Source organism: Falco rusticolus, chromosome Z (assembly GCF_015220075.1).
Source record: "Falco rusticolus isolate bFalRus1 chromosome Z, bFalRus1.pri, whole genome shotgun sequence".
Lineage (NCBI taxonomy): Eukaryota > Metazoa > Chordata > Aves > Falconiformes > Falconidae > Falco > Falco rusticolus.
Window position 1 is genome coordinate 47,376,464 of NC_051210.1, and position 13,992 is coordinate 47,390,455.

The window sequence follows — 13,992 nt, forward strand, 5'->3', positions numbered from 1 at the left end:
CAGGGCAACGCACACTTCCCTGACCGAACCAACCCCAACAGATCCTCTGCCCCTGGGGCTGTGCAGCCAAACATGCATCTGCTGACTACTGTGGGGCTGGGAGGGGGGAGACAGCCCTGAAGTTTGCTGCCCTGTCCACCACAGAGTTCCCACCTCTGCACCTTCCTCTCTGCCCCCATTTGTCACCCATCAAAAACCCACAGTGACAAGGCCCAGTGCCAGGCTGGCTGGGCTGTCATCCTTTAACACAGGGGTCCCAAGCAGGTCCACAGCAGTGGGACTGGTTGAGAAACGTACTCTTCCAGTTCTCTCAATCTCTCATGCCACTCCAAAGCACACATCCAGTCCTCATAGAGATCAGCTGACAGGAGTTTGGAGGGGGTGTTTCAGAGCAAGTCCTGCAATGCCAGGATCTTCAGATGAGGCTTTGGACAGTTCTGCTGGGACCTCAGGGAATATCCCTGTGACTCTGCCTTAGGAGGAGGCAGCTTGGTTGCAGCCACCTGCTCTTGCAGATACCCATTGACACTGCCAGAACAGGCAGCTTCCAGGCTGCATGCCAAGCGATCTTGCAGTCTGTTAACAGGATACCACTCTTCTCTACCTTCTCTTCACGCCTAAGTCTCATCATGCCTCCCTAAGCAGACTGCTGAAGAGCATGAAGTCTGTTTCCCAAGGGCTTGCCAGAAATCAGGGGCTGAAGAGGAACAGAAGAGGAGATAGAAAATTAAAATGACAAATTCTTCTAAGCCTGAATCGTGGAACTTTGGCTCCACTGCAGCTTTAGCCAAAGTCCCAGCCAGGTCAAACCCAGTCACTGAAGTGGGCTTCTGCAGGTTCAGAAGGAGCTGATGCAATACACATGAAATACCACAATGCAACACACAGAGAACAGGTAAAGGGAAGCAAGTGAAAAGAGCAAAGTGGTATGTTTTGGTTTCCAAAAAGAAAGCAACATGAGTTACAGTATTGTAAATGCTGAGCTAAAACAGGAATCCCATGCCAATAAACACTTGACTAAGTACATTTCTGAAACTGAAGTATTGCTAAATATACATCATAGTCCTGCTGGTTTTCAGTAGAGGTAAGAGATCTGTGAGAAAATCTGACCCAGATATCTATAGTCATTTTTGTGAGAAGCAAATGCAAGTGCTGGTAAATGATCCGAGCAGCACAGTTTTCTATTGGGAAACAGTGAATTCTGGCTAAATTCAGCGAACATATACTGATCTCTTTAACACATGGATAAAACTGGAGGGCAGCAAAGCAGCCAGCAAGCTCGGGCTGTGATTTGCCCTACACGCAAATATTTAGTTGATTTCAGAGACTTAAAATTGATAATGCTATTAGGATTTTAAATACAGTTTGCATCCATTAAACACTTTCTAATCCTGCATCAACAGTGCATGCAACCCTGAAAACTAGCAGTCTTCTTGTAGGCAGCAGACTCAAAACTAGCTTCTTCCACTTGGCAGCTTACAAGAGATGCTTCAGCAAAGTCTCCCTCCCTTCATCTGCTTTCAGGCTTTTCAGGTCACACAGAAACCTACAAGCCTCTCAGAAGGCACCTTACAGCAATGGCAAGTTCTGGGGTTCCAGAACTGCAGCCCCCCTGGCCTGCAAGATGATCATGGGGTCACCTCTCCTGTTTCCTTCTCAGGCGGGTGTTGCACTAGAGCAATGCGTCTGATCACACGAAGTCCATGGGAGCAGATAAATCAGGGTGACAAGAAGAGCTTCTTTTTTTTTTTTTTATTATTTCATCTTACAACTCTTTAAAGACATTTCAATTCATCATTCCTTGAAAATTGATTTTGCCATGAAAAGCTCTGATTATACACAGTTGGTTGCAGTAATTTTTCTCAAAAGCATGAAATAATAGTAGTTAGTGATGTTTTCAGTCACACCAGCTTCTGTGCAAGTGCAGGTCTTGGACATGCAGTATAGCATTCTGTAGGGGACCCCAAGTGAAACAAGCTGATTTGTCAGCTGGAAGCTGTACAGATACATCAGTACTGTGTTGTGCATTGTCAGCATCTTCAGTTTAAAACACAGTCACCTAAAAAGTTCTAATTAATTTTGAGTACTTCATTCCCTGAAGTGTCATTTCCATTTTCTTCCATTTTTCTAATTCTATTGTAGAAAACCTTAAAACTGTGTTTGAAGTGTTTTCAAGTTAATCCACATTTGAAAAATGTCAAAGGCCTTTAGTTTGTTTCAGCAATGCAGAAAAAATATGTTTTAGCATGACCAAAAATTTGTACAGGGTAGTTAGTATGTTTTGTAACAGCTTCTCCTTTAGCAAAGCCTACAGGCAGTGCCTGTGCTCCAGCACTTGGTGTCTTCTGCCAAAATAGTATGCCTCCGTCTTGCTACAACATAGTTAAAATACATGGTGCCAGCAGTAGCTCCCAGTACAGATGTTGCAAGTACATCGATGCTCTAAGGGAATTCCCTCTGTTTCTACCAATCGAGCAGTCCCTGAGGTAAGCTACTGATTTGAAGAATCAGTCAGCAATATGCAGGCGAGCGGAGGTTATCTTTACTCGGCAGCGCTGGGTGCATGGGGGATCGCTCCACCAAAGTCATGCACACCGAGGGGACTTTTCAGTCCCCCCTTTATACAAGCTACTCATACCTATTCATTAGTTTTCCAGGAAATCGTTTACATACTCATTACAATTCTGAGAATTCATTTACATATCACGTGCCTGCGCAATGTCCTTGAGGAGCTGTCTCTGCACAGACTCTATTCCTTAGCCGCCACGTTTAGTCTTCATCTTCGCCACGTTGCATGTACAACAGGAATCTAAGACCAAATGTCCCTTCTAAAGATAACCAACCCAAGGACGTAACAATCTGTACATCCATCATGTTGACAATATGGGTCCTTGGTCGTTTCCCAACTTTTAGATAAACATAATTTAAAATAAAAGCATGTTTTAACCATTCTAAAATAGGTAACCACGAAGTCAGTTTGTTCCATATAGCTTCATGGAACTCCATGACAAATCGTCTTTAGTAATTTCATGCAGGATCTGCACCATGTTCCATATCTTACGGATGTCTGTTTAATCATTCCATCCATCAGATTGGGAACAAGTATTTTGCCCTGGGTTTCCAGGACTTGCTCCTCCTGTCTTGTTTGAGCTTTCCAATGTCAATTATTATCACTTTTCGTAACTACTGTGGTGGTTAGGTTTAATATTTGTAAATCAAATCTGGGACCCAACTCATATGTTTTATTATCAAATAGGCAATATCCTCCACCATCGTTTGGCTTTTTCCAAAAGTCTGGCCAGGTAGGCCATTTGTCATCGAGATAATTCCAGTTTTGAGAGGCCACCCCATACAGGGGTGTTATCAAGCCTCCTTTAAGAGAGGTACATATCCAGCATTCCTTAGCTTTCGTAGCATTAACAATTATTTGCGATGTTTGAAGATAGGTATTGTGTACTCATGTTTCAGTTTCTAATATCCTTACAACAGTTACAATTAAAATCAGAATAACTTTACACAAATGTCGCTGATCCTTTTTGACAGTCCATTGTGTCTCCGGAGATTTCTTTATGATCTAAAGAACTGTAGTTTCATGGGTCCTGCCGGGGTGATGGCCCATGATTTCTCAGGAGCCTTCTTTATCTAAGAGTAGTGAATCCAGGTTGGTTGTTCTCTTATCTTGACGGCGGTGAAGGTCGTCAGCAGCACCTGATAGGGTCCTTCCCACTTTTCTTCCAAAGGTTTCCCTGAAAAAAGTCTTTATATACACATAGTCACCAGATTTAAAGGAAAGGACTGGTTGATCCAACCCTCTGGCCCTTGTTCCCAATACTTGTTTATTTAAAACTTTTCATTGTCCCTGGAGGGTCTTCACATATTCACATAAATATCCCTCCCCTAACTGCTTTAAATCTTCTCCAGCAAATTGTAACTGGTACGGTCTCCCATATAATATTTCAAAAGGGCTTAAATTCTCCTTTGTTCTCGGTTTAGTTCGTATTCTTAATAATACCAAGGGAAGAAATTGTGGCCAAGTTAGATTTGTCCCTTGTCCTATTTTCGCTAGCTGTAAATGGTTCATTTTTCCACTTGCCTACTTGTTTGAGGCCTATAAGGAGTGTGTAATTGCCAATCTATTCCTAATACTGTGTTTACTTGTATTACTTTGGCACAGAAGTGTGAGCCTCTATCAGAAGAGATTGTTGCCAGAACCCCAAAGCCGGGGATAATTTAATTTAATAGTCCCTTCGTACCTCTCTTGCTTTATTTGTTCGACAAGGGAAAGTTTCTGGCCAACCTGAAAACGTATCAGTCATAACTAATAAATATCGGTACCCCCCCCCCCTTTTCTTTGGAGTTCGGGAAAATCAACTGGCCACTGTTGCCCTGGATAATTTCCTCTACTAATGTTCCCTAGTTTTATTCTATTTGCTACATTGGGATTATTACGTAAACACACTTCGCATTGCTCAGTTACCTGTTTTATTACAGTATATAAGTTTTGCCCCATCAATTTCTGATTCAAACTTTTATATAATGTATCAGCTCCCCAATGAGTCTTATTATGTTCTGTTAAGGCTGTGGTCCATATTAAATTGGATGGTACCACTATACGACCATCTGCCAAATAGGTCCACTTATTTAATTCTATTTTACCATTCATGTCCTGAATTAGCTTTAGATCTTTAGAATAGTTTGGCTCCTGATCTGTACTTACAGTTTGGATTTTACCGTCTGGTATTAAGAATAATTCCTCCTTTCCCAACTCCTCTGCTATTCTTCTGGCCTCATGGTCGGCCAGGTGGTTTCCAATTTCCAAATCAGTGCCTCAATGGGCCATCTTATGTTCTTCCTTCCTGGAAGACCCTCTTATAACAGAGGGGGTCATTCCTCACATCAAGGTCTTGCATGGCATATGTTCCCACCGCTCAGCACCTACGGGGTTGCAGCCAACAGTGGAGCTCAAGATTCTTCTTGGTGGCAAACACAGGCCAACCCAGTCTTGCCCTTGACTATGGTAGGAGCTACTTGACCAACCTTATTCCTTGTACTTCGTTGTCAATGTAGAGTTTCATCTGCACATCCCATAACAAGTCACTGTCATGGCAAAACACACAGATTCACATTAGTAGAACTACTACAGAGTGTATTTTATTTTAGTTTTTATGCCAATATCCCCCACAGCCCTGTTGACCAAGGGATATTGTTTTACCTGAGTTAGGCAGGCCTCCTGCTTATCATTTTTACTGTAACAGGTAAAGCATTTTTCACCTTACCTGGAATTTATTCGCAGATATACCTGGCTAAAGATTTCTTTTACTTCAGGGAGATCCTCTTTTCCACTTTTCTGTTGAATTAAAGATAAGCTCAAGATTTCAGTTAATTGATTATTTTGGTGAATTTGGCATTCTTATTGTTTTCTTAGTTTGTACTTTAAAGGTTTCAGGATGTTTTCCTGGTGGCCAGCAGCTCCCACAACAAATTCTTTTCACTGAAGTTTAACACCAATAAGTTGTTTTTGTATTCACTAAAAATTCCACCTCATTTTTCCTAGTCCCTAGTTCACCAGAACCCCTTGCTGGTTCTTTAGCTTAGGGCAATCTCGCTTCCAGTGCCCACTTTCCCTACAATATGCACAGTGATCTGATCCCATAGGAAAGGGATTCACTCTTTCACTTCTGCCTGACATTCCTCCTCTGTCTCTGCCTCTTCTCCTCTACCAGTTTAGCACGACCCAGCTCTTCTTTTACCTTCTGTACACCTTCCCTATTCCTTCTATCAACTTTTCTACATCACGATTATCTAGTAACAATCAACTCGAACCTTTATCTAGTCCTATTAGATGGTGACATTGTCAGGTCCTTCTGCTTAATCGTCAGCAACAGCAACCCCCTCCTCCTCACCAGCAGGATTCAGGGCAGGAGATGCTCTTCCTGCTCTGCAGGTTACACAAGCCTGCCTCTGCAACAGCACTTCTGTTTTAACTGTTTCTTACCCTGAATGCAAATCTGCTCCTTGTTGCTTTAAGTCTGTGTTCTTACATATCAGCCTTTGCAGGCAAACAGCAAACACCCTGCCATGCGTCCAGCAGGACTCAGCCGCACCTTCGAGGGGGTACGGGGGTTTGTACAAACTCACCCCAAGACTTTTAACACTTTCACAGGGTCTTTGATTCTCCACCCCCCCCACCCCCCACCCCCCTCCCCGCTTCAGAGTTTACATACATTAGTACAAGTTTTTATCTTACAACGTGTTTCATTCTGGTTGCTCCAAAGAGGGAACCACAACCTGAGCTCTCTTTTTTCTTTTTTACACAAAAATTTCAACAAGAACATCTTTCTAGTTTAGGTCTCAGTTTTTTCCTATTATTATTATTTTTTGTGAGGACATAATATATTTAGACACTTGCCACCCTTTTTTCGAGTATACAGACAGCACTTACAGCACTAAGGACTAGAGGTTAATTCATGCTTTTTCCAAATGATGCTAGTTCTAATGTTTTGTCCACAATCTCCCGCTCTAATTTCTAATTATGCATTCCAACACTTCATAAATTGATAAGGTACCATGTATTTACATACAACTCTAGGAACACTGACAGTTCACGTTACCACACAAAGTATGTATTTCAATGAACAATTGCCAAAAACCAGATTTTTTCTTTTTCTGGCCTTAAGCAGAGTGTTAAGTTTTCAGCTATTTGCCTAGAATTACCAGAATATTATTTTTTTTCAACTCCAATTTTGAACATGTAACAAGACAACACATAGAACAAACAAGACGCAGAGTGCTATTTCAGTTGTTACATTCTAGGAATTCCCCAAAACTTAAGACAACCTAAAGGAAGTTTTTAGCTTCCCAGATCTTAAGACAATCAAATATTCAAAACAAAGAATAAATATAAATACCTTTTATTTTGTGCAGAAGTCCTTGTCCACCTGTGTGAGAAGCCGAGGGGTAGGGGAGTCTTGCCGACAGAAGATGCAGTCAGGGGCCCTGAGGGTCCCCAGGCCCCTGGATTCCAGCGCTGGTGGAGAGTTTTTCTGGCTGGCTTGCCATATTGATGCCAAAACAGCACAGAGCAACTGCTCAGAGAAGAATTTTGTCCCTAAGCAGCAACCCCCACCATATACTCAATAATTCTTTACAGTATATGCACTTTAAAACATATAGAGGTTTACACTCACCCCTCGGATGTTCAAGACAATAACCACATATCAACATTCATAGTATACCTAATACAGAAAGGTTCTCACATTTCCAGCCTAAAATGAGTATAACCATTATTATTAGTAACCCTAAAATTATTAATCCTGTATACACAGATTGACTTCAAATTATCAAACTTTTTTTTTTTTAGTCTCCCGACCAAAACAGAATCAGAATTCTAATATTACCTTAATATCAGAACGAGTACCATAACAGAATCAGATGTATACCTGGGATGCTAGCTACCCAGCATATGCCATCCTGCATAAGCATACAATGATCTTACGCCTTACAGACAGCTTTACAGATGGACCGGTCCCAGAACAGAATCCAAAACAGTACTGTTCAAAACATACCAGAATATAATATTTGAATAAAGGTAATACCTTCACTCCGTAAGATGGAGTCCTTTTCTGCTCCTGCAGTGATCCAGATGAGAGAAGGAGCCCCTCCAGGAAAAATCCCCGCGGGCACCCTAGGGAGTCCCTGCCCTCAATGGGTCCTGCAGCCGAGCAGAGGAGGTCCCATCTGGGGTGCCAAAGTGGTTTAAAGAAACAGTCACCAATATTCGAGTGAGCAGACGTTATCTTTATTCGGCAGCGCATGGTGCATGGGGGATCGCTCCACCAAAGTCATGCACACCGAGGGGACTTTTCAGTCCCCGCTATACAAGCAACTCATACCTATTCATTAACTTTCCGGGAAATTGTTTACATATTCATTACAATTCCGGGAACTTATTTACATGTTTTGCTAAACTAGTGACCACGATTTAAGTCCTTGTCTTTGCCGCATTGTATAAACAACAGGAACTTAGGACCAGATAGCCTTTTTAAAGATGACAAATTCAAGGACTTAGCAATTAGTACATCTGTCATGTTAGCAATAAGGGTCCTTGGACGTTTCCCGACTTTTAACTAAACATACGTGTGTCATCATTTAGATAAGTGGTACAGCATTCACTATTCACTACCTCTGGCCTCTTGTCTCCACACTGGATTGTCAGTGATAAAACTTTTGCCTTCAGTTCATGTGCTGAGGACATATCTCCCTGTTGTCATCAGGGGAATGCACAGGCCTTCTCATCATGCTGCTCTTTCCTTCAGAAAGCACTGCCAGCAATATTTCTGCTTGGCATATGGTAGCTTCATCCAATGATTTGAAGGGAACTTGTTTTGCATGTGTCTCCCATAAAAGTGCTTAGCATATATCTGGCATGTTTTTCTTCATGGATCGTCACACTTTTACGTTGTTTCCCAGTGCTGCACCTTCCTTTGCTGTAGAACAGGCCATCTAGTGCAGACTGCAGTGATACACACCCAAATGGAAATCCTTCTGCTATAGCAGCATGCGCACATCTGTATGTTAATGTTGTGCTGCAAGTTATGCCTCTCTCTAGGTAAGAAGACAGGCTAGCCTCTGCAGGAGATTATGTTCTGGCACATTGTCTTTCAATGGGCAGAAGCTCAATGCAGGGCTTTTCTGTTTGTACAGTGCCTACACAATTAAGTCACTGATTAGCATTTACATCAATCTGGTAGCTTAAAACTGCCTTAAGATTAGTGTAAGCTATCTTTTGAAGCTCCTGCCAATGAGCATGGAGCGGCTGCAGTGCAAAGAAGAATTTGACCTCTTGTATCCGCCTTTTCTTGTGTCCTTACTCTTTGCAGACTTTTGCAAAGTTTGTTGAACCTGTGAAATATGGAAAGCACATGTTGTGGTAAGAAAATTAATTTGCTCAGAAAATGGGAAAACCTTCCCTGCTTGCAGTATAGTGTCACAGAGGACAGAGAAAGTAAGATTTACCATTGGCACAGTCCCATGTGGCACACAGGCTGGGGCATGTATCACACATCCTCACTGCCATGTAAAATATAAGTTTCAATCTCTCCTTGTGCTCAGAGAGAAACAGACAGTAAAAATCACTCTGCACCTTATTATACAAAGGAAGTGATCCAATCTAAATGTACATTGGGAAAAGAAAGCCTGTCACTCTGGACACCGGTGTTTAGTGTTTCTGTTTCCCAGGAGCTCTCCACAGTGCAGTCACCAGCTCCAGGACAACTGGGATGGCTGTAATAGCTGAACCTCTGTCCCCATTAAGTGCTGTGTCCCACAATGACTACACAGGCAAACAAGCAGTTTTGCAAAGCAATTCCTTCATTACTGAGCTCAAAGTTAAAGGTTTTGTCCTACCCCCTGGCCCTTTCTGTTCCTCCTTCCCAGAGTTGCACAATATCTTGTAGCCCAGTTGTCTGAGAGGTGTTCAGTCCTGTCCTTAAAGCCTGTGAAAGCTCCAGCTGCACACTTGTGAATTTATTGTCATTAGCCAGCTCTATGACACAAGCTGCTGCCCCCTGACTTGGTCCAGTGCTTTTTTAATGAGGTACTGGTTCAAGAGAAGCACAACTCAAGCGAAGAGTTAGATACTTAGGGCAGACGTGGAACTTTCTTCTAACCACAAACCAACCGGAAAAAGTAACTTCAAGATCTGTCTTCATCTACACTAGTAATTAAACAAGCTAGGAAACATTCCTTCCCTTTCTCTGAAAAGGAAAATTCCTTTTCATTTCTGCTTTACTTCAAATTAAGAGTCCCTCCACTTCATACATATCAGGTGCATTTTCTTTAAGAGATGACCAGTTTGTAGCTACCTGCTTAAACCCTGAGTAATTTTCTCAGTTTGTATTTTGCTCTAGTCTTATAAAAGGTGGTATCTCCATGATTTCTCTTTGTTTCTGTCCTTAGGCATCCTGCCCACACCAATGCTTTTACACTGTTTAAAAATAGACTCACATTTATACTCCAAATAAAGTTCTAATTCCTTTAAATGCTACCCTGAGTATTATTTTGAATGCATGTTCTTCCCAATGCACTCAAATATTTGAAAGTCAGAGTGATATCTTGGTTTACCAATCTATTTTAAAAGCCTATGTTTTCCAACTTGTAAAAGACCTAAGTCGTTACTGTCAGCAAGGAAGGGTCTGGAAAGAAAAAGATTAAGAGTTTGTTACTATTAGATAACAAGATAAAACCATAAATACACAGAAACTCTTTGTTGTTTCAGGCTTAAGATCAGAAAAACAGTTCTATCATCAAAGGCAATAGCCCTGGTCTGAGGTCTACTGATAATGACAAAAATCTTCCATTACTTTGGTTGATGTGTAGTAGAGCAGAAATGAAAACGAATGTGCCTTTTCAGAGAAAGAGAGGTGTGCTTCTTTAGCACTTCCTAGAAGTCTGATTACTTTCCTAGGGCTAGAGTTACGTAACCTAATCTAAAAAGGTAAAATCAAGGTTTTTTTTCAAGTAATGGAGTTCAGTGCATTAAAAAAACTGAAAAAAATCTTTTGGGGCAACAAACCCATCAGCAAATTGCTGGGAAGCTTCTCAGGTGTTCTGTGTCCTCAGGACTTTACTCATGCTGAAAATCTCATCAGGACGTTTGTGCTACAGTCCTGTTAGTGCTACTCAGCACAGCGCAGCTCATGACCAAGAGCTCAAAAACATGTTAGTTCATGAAATTGCGCATATATTTCCCAAAGTCATCAACCTGATTGAAAACTGGTGTTCATAGCAGGCTTTGATTTGTGCATGAGAGAAAAGAAGAAAAGCCTCTTTTTGTATTTTTTAACCACTTCATGCCTCCATGGCCTCCCAGCATGGCTCAGCCGTCACAGCTCCCAGTGCACTTCCAGGGATCCCAGTGATGAACTCAGTAGAGCCACACTTGGTGAGGGGTCTTGTCATACATGTGATGGAGTAGAGACCCATGAAACTTGGCTTGAAGGATATAAACCACCTATGCCATGGAAATAACTGCCAGCCTTTAGCAAAACCAGATGAATTCAATATAACACTGCCAGATGAAAGACCCTGTGATACATTTAATGGTAAAATGAAAACCAGGAACATTACATGCCTGTTAGTCTGGAAAGGACATAACTAAGTGGATCATCTTACTGTTATTCTGCACAGTTGTTTCCTCTTTCATTATATATCACAGGTTCTGCAACTAAGAAAGGGTCTGGAACAAGGTCTGATGACCAGACCTTCCCATACAAGAGTTGATCTTTTATAATCTGAAGTATAGAAGTAATTATTGGTAGAAGTACTTAAAATGGTCTTCTGAAGCATGTCCTCTGCATAAGCAGTGTAACTCTTCATGAGAAAATACTGAAATATAGACTATCCTGTGCAAAGGTACATCTCTGAAGAAAAAAAAATCCCAGACCCTTTTAGGAGGTCAGAAGAGTAATGAAAAACCACCTATAAAAGGCAGTCCAGGATGGTCACAACAAGGCCTCAAAGGGACTTGCTTAAAACCAAGCTGAAAACCTGATCCCCTCAGCTAAATGGGTTTGTGTAGCAGAAGCTTTCCTGAATCCCTCTCGGCCTGGAGGCTGGCCAGTTCACTGGGGCCACTGTGCACCCACACTGCCGAGACATTGCCTGTGCAGCCCCAAAGAGCAAGGAGCGCAGTGTTGTGCTGCTTCTCTTGTGGTTTTCTGTAACCAAGAATACAGCAGATGGGAAATAGGAGAGTTTAGAAATTAGTTCATAAGGAAAAAGAGGAGCCACTTGTATACAGGGTGAAGTGATAAAATGGTGAGTCAGAGATTGGGAAGCTGTGGAGAAGGCAGAGTATCTTTGTCCTGTGTAGGGGTTACATTATTGCTCAAAATCATGGGAGACATTTATCTACTCCCCTTTAGAAAGACTGGAGAATTTTATGACAAAAGCCTTGAGAAAAATGTAGAAGCTGAAGCAGGGAAAGGTCTGAATCCTTTCTTAGTTAACCTGTGTAAAAGGACAGGGGAATTACTGTGGCACATGCCCAAATTTGCAGGGGGCCAGAACTGTTCTGGCCAAGCTGTCCCATGGGGTGCTACCTGCACCCAACAGCAGTGAAGGGTAACCAAAGGGCAGAGGCATGACCTGGTCCTACCTGAAAATCCAAGCTGTCAGGAGCGATGAAGAGCTATACCACATTAAAAAAAAGTAAGAACTTAGTCATTTGCAACCCAATTGTATAGTCCCAGTAGAAAGGCGCCTACAAATAATTTGAGAGCTGTGGGTTGTTTGACAATGGAAAGGAAAAGAGAAAAATCTTGAAGGCACTGCATCCCAGAGCAAAGGAAGACATTCCCAGGAGTTCAATGCTCAATACTTTCCTTCAAGGGAGACAAATATGACACATTGGAAAATGTTTATAAGCACATTGCATGCTCCTGTATGTCAGGTCTGTGTTGTTAGAAAAAACAATCAAGACAAAAGCCCACCACATTCTATTTAAATCAGCAGTTTAAATCAGAGATGAGCCTTTACTGCCTTAAATGTCTTGTGGGGGGGTGGGGGGGTGGGGGGTGGAAGGAACATGGACATGGGACATGACAGAAAAAGAAAGAAAGAAAGAAAGAGAAAGAAAAGAAAGAAAGAAAGAAAGAAAAAGAAAGAAAGAAAGAAAGAAAGAAAGAGAGAAAGAAAGAAAGAAAGAAAGAAAAGAAAGAAAGAAAGGAAAAGAAAGAAAGAAAGAAAGAAAGAAAAAATATTGGAAAAGCACTTGGATTAAGAAAGGAAGAATCTTGTATGACAAAACAAGGGTGATCAGCGCACGCAGGCAATTTGTCAGACTTGAAAACTACACAGAAAAAGACAAAGAATTAGTGGTGTTTCCATGCTTAGATATAATGGTCATGATGGAGAATTAGACATCCTCTAGCTAACATGGTGCTTAAACAACTGACATCGTCTGGACTACAGAGACACCCCACACTGGAAAACTGTAACCTGGGGCTTCATTCTGCACCAGGGAGTTGCTGTTTCTCTTAACAAGTGTGGGCAGGAACATGTTTTTAGTGGCATCAGCTAGAGGTCTGCTCCGACATGGAATAATTGACTATACAAACACTTATCTTTTGCAGATCGTAGCTGGAGGAAAATATACTCAGCTGACAAACAGTTCATTCTCTTTCTTGTCATAAGTATTTAGCAGAGAGAGAAAAGCATTGTGTATATGCAACAGAATCCTGAGAAATGCCATTGTTCTCACAAGTCCAAGAGTGATTAGAGAACTGCGTTTGTATTCTTACACCCTTTGTACACATGTGACATTTCCTGCTTTTGCAATGTAAGAGCAGTATGAGGAAGTATTGCAAGCACAGTCTCCTCACCTCAAAACTCACGAGAATTTGTGCTAAAAATGTGTGAGGGCAAAGAGTGGATAAACTGGTAAATTGTGATGACAGAAGAAGTTATTTTTCTGCCGAAAACATCACCGATATTTCCGAAGCAGAATGTATTGAAATGAAAGATACAAGGCTACCCTCCTCCTTCTCACTCCCTGCTCTCTTCCCATGCAAAACAGCTAGGACAGCGAGGACACAGCCAAGAACACAGAGAAGGGCCATCCATGCACAGCACCACACCGCACGGAGGTACTTCTTTTCTCTGGAGTTTCCTGTCTCCAGACTCTCGCTCCCCTACTCACCAGCAACGCGGGGGGTGGGAGAGCAGTCAGCATTGCAGCGGTAAAAATACACCAAGCACCAGGCAACTGCTGATCATGGTAGACAGCTGGTCACAGGAGAGGGACTCGAAGCAAAAAATCAGCAAGTGCCTTCACCGAGGGCCATGGTACATACCGAGCAGGAGGCTGAGGACGCTGAGGAGGTGCCTAGCGGCGGGGCTGTGTGCCCAGAGCGGGACACCGGAGCAGGGGACGGGGGGTGGGGGTGGCAGGGTGGCGGGGGGGTGCGGAAGCAGGGGGTGCTGGAGCAGGGG

At 42.3% G+C, this 13,992-nt stretch overlaps 1 long non-coding RNA gene across 1 annotated transcript in view; it reads left to right on the plus strand.

Annotated features, from left to right (window-relative positions):
- The window catches only part of LOC119141275, a 26,114-nt gene extending 18,069 nt beyond the window's left edge, over positions 1-8,045 (plus strand). Inside the window, exons 2-3 of the long non-coding RNA XR_005101889.1 lie at positions 5,971-5,977; positions 8,033-8,045. This is a non-coding gene — a long non-coding RNA (uncharacterized LOC119141275). The remainder of the gene's footprint in view (positions 1-5,970; positions 5,978-8,032) is intronic.
- Positions 8,046-13,992: the final 5,947 nt, after the last annotated feature.